Genomic DNA, 3,726 nt, shown 5'->3' on the forward strand with positions numbered 1-3,726 from the left:
TATTTCGCAACAGCAACTAGTTTTCCATCAAATGTCCATTGACCGTTTATATGTGGAGGTGGTTTCTTGACATTTAGACACACAGAGCTGTTCTTTAGTAGATAATGTGTCATCCGCAAGTCTGTTGCTGTAACTGGATTGAGAGAAAAAAATTTGGTCAAAAGCAAATAAATATATTTCAGTGTTCTCAAAGATGCAGTTGAGAGTCAATAGATATATTGAAAAAATATTATCCAGCATGAATGGACACAAACCTGATTTTAGTTTCTTCATTGCAGTACCAAATGGAAATACAAATATAGAAAGGATTATTTTAATTCTGCTCAAAATAAACATTTCCTCTTAACGTACAAAATACCCGATGCCCTGTAGAAGTATTCATATTCCTTTCATGTTTTTATTGGGATTTTAAGATGGACAACACTGCATGACTAATGAATATTGTTTTCCACAGGACATTTTGCTCTTGGTCACATAAGTACTAGTGATTGACCCTTTTCTTTAATGTCCAGGTCACCTCACCAATAGGATCTCATGATCTGTTGCCAAGCAACTGATAACATGACACATATCTGACACCATGAAATCAGAAATTGATAAAAATCACAACTTTTTGCCTTATTTGATTTTTAAAGTATTTATGTTTGTCTGTAAACAAGACATAGTTTGTATGCACATAATGTAACGTTTGTACGTTACATTATAAGTAAAATATTAGCTTTACATTTTCAAATTCTTCTGCGTTTTCCTGTTTTCAAACAATTCTTCAACCTACTTTGGAGTACTGCGAAATGTTTGAGAGGATTCTGAGATATTTAGTGAATATGCTAAACATAAGTCAAACTGAATGACACTCAGTTAATTTCAAAATGCAGTAAAAGCTGTTTTAAAAGCAACAAACAGCGAAATGATGCTAAGAATAAAAGTGCTAGTTCTGTCTGAAAACTGCAAGTTTCCATTATGTCAGAATGATGCTCAGCAAACATCGGACTTATCTCTCGTTTTCTGATGTAATAAGACATTTATTACATCTCATGTTGCATGAAGAATTAATGCTACAGCAAGTAGCATTGGCACATGCTACTTTTCTGCAACGATAGAGGTTGGTCAGAGTTGATGGGAAGATGGATGAAACTGAATACAAATTTATACTGGAAGGAAACCCGTTTAAGCAGTCTGTTATTTCTATCCAGTATAATCCTCTGTCCTCCACTGGGCGACTTTTCATGAAGGCCTCAAAGGTGCAAGAACAATAACATAGTGTCCTTATTTACTTCACATAAACCATATTAAGAATGTGTGCACTCTTTTTTTAAACACTAGCTTTATGAAAAAATAAAACAGTCCACTTCTCTGAATAGAGTCTGGATAACTGTGGTTGCTACAGTAGTTCAAGAAACTCCATGAATAAATGGCTTGTAGTTGCTATGGAACTAATGTCAAAAATATTTATTCCCAAAATTTGAGTTGCCTATTTTACCTGAGAAGAAAAATAAACTAAAAATAGTAAATTTGTTATTTTTTGCTTTTAGTAGTACATTGCCAAATAATCATGCTCACAGAGATTCTCTCAAAGGTGCCAAAACTGTTCCATTGTTTCATCCACTCAAATTATTAACTATGTCATCGTGGCAGATCACATGAAATTTGCATGAAATACATTAAAGGATTGGAGGTATAAAGAGACAAAATGTTCAAAAGTTTAAGGAATTTAAATATTTGCAAGGCACCGTAAACCTCCTAGAGAAATAAGTTTTTAAAAAGTCCTTCTGATGTTAAACATGCAAAGGTTAAAAAAAATAGTTAATTCAACTCACCAGTAAAGCTCCATGTACTCAGCAGAAATAATAGTTTCAAGAGAGTCATATTTGTTTTTTAGATTCAATATGGAGATGAAAAAATGTAGTGAAATGACTGGTGTTGCAGCCGAAGAGGAGGTGTTCAGCTTACAGGAAATCCTCGTCTCTTGTTTTCTCAGATAAGAGAGCTTCGCTTGAGTTGATTTTATGGGCTGGTGCTGCTGAAAACTAATCGGATTTCTTCCAATAAAAACAAATACCTATAGATCTGCCTGTGCCCCTTGTTTTGAAATTGATTTATGATGCTTCATCTCCATCCACCTTCTGGACAGAGCTGATAATCTGAAGGATTAATCATTGCTCTGTTGTTACACTGGGGATGAGAATTATAATCACCAGTTCAGTCAAAGTTTTGAAATCAGGGAACATTTCTCCAAGCTAAATGATCTGAAGTTGAACGAGGGATTCACTGGTCCTCTGATCAGCATCAGACGCACTCTGAAGCATCCTGTCTAACTTTCAATGCACTTTCTGCTCCTGCATAGAGGGGTGGATTTTGCTCGTATTAATTATAAATTTGCAAAATCTCTTTCAGGCAACATATTGACATTGATGTAGTGATTGCAACTCCCAATTCGGTTTAGGACTTTATAGCCAATCAATAGGAGTAGAAAGCACTTGTACATGAAAGGAGAATCAGAAATGGGTTAAAGTCTGCCCTTAAATGGCTTCTTGTAATTAAAAGAGTTAAATATTTCACTAAAGTGTGAGTAGCTAAAAATTTCAGCCGAAATAGCTGGACTTTCCCATTTATCTAAATATTGCTCTGTACACCAAGCGCTATCAAGCTAATCCTTTAGCCTTTACCAGCTAAAAAGGTAAATGCACCAACAAAAAGTTGTAATAGAAAATTAGACTTTAACTATTTGATCTAAATTTGGATTGATAGTGTTTTGTATATATTAATGTTTTTCTTTAGTGTGTGTCACTGTGTAAGTGTCAGAGTCTGCCAATTTCTGATAAAGAAGAACTAGAAGGTTCTGTTGAAATTCTAGTCAACTCATTTCCTGTCATACATGTCGGGTTGCGGGTTTCCAACTGACTTTTTGTTGGATCCCTCCAATGAGGTGGGGGCTGGTTGCATGACAGTGGACAAAGATGTGGCTCTGCTGTCCACCTGGTAATGGAGACAAGTTCAGACTTGGAGTGTGTTCTTTTTAGCTGTGACTATATAATCATGTGATCTGTGTTGTTCGGGGCTCTTCCACCGACTGTTCAGTGAGATGGGTCGTTGAACGCTTTTGCCTTTGAGTAAAAAGACAAAGATTAATCTTCCTCTAGTTATTGGAACAGACTCATTCTTTGATAACAGAAATTTCCACAACAATACCCAGCTTTGACAAATTGGCAATTTGATATTCTACACTAATTTGCATCTTGTGTGCATCAGCACAAATTCAAATTTAGGCAAAAAATACAATAAAAATCATTTTATTGTCACACAGATTTTAAATTCTGGTGGGACTGCACTTTTGGGGCATACAGGCTCACAATGTATTTAAAATATTAAAATTAAGACTGACATTAAGGACAATATACCTAAAACTTTCCTAATCCTGAACACTAACCCATATTCAAGGCCGATGCAACCAGTTCTTGCTTTAGAAGTCCATGTTGTAATTTTTGGGGTTATTGAGAATGTAAAGTGTATTTTCAGATCAGATTTTGATGTCAAATGAGCTCAAGGAAACAAACCAGTGCAGTGGTAACGTCAGGAAAACAGGAAGTAAACACAGACCTAGAGTGTCATGATGGGTCCTAGTCTCTTTACCCACAGACAGAACACAACCAGGAAAATAGATAAAGTTTACTTTAACATTGATAAAAAGTGAGATTGTGTGGTTCTTGTCCTTGTGGATGGCAACCG

The sequence above is a fragment of the Poecilia formosa genome, unplaced genomic scaffold (assembly GCF_000485575.1).
Source record: "Poecilia formosa unplaced genomic scaffold, Poecilia_formosa-5.1.2 Scaffold149, whole genome shotgun sequence".
Classification (NCBI taxonomy): Eukaryota; Metazoa; Chordata; class Actinopteri; order Cyprinodontiformes; family Poeciliidae; genus Poecilia; species Poecilia formosa.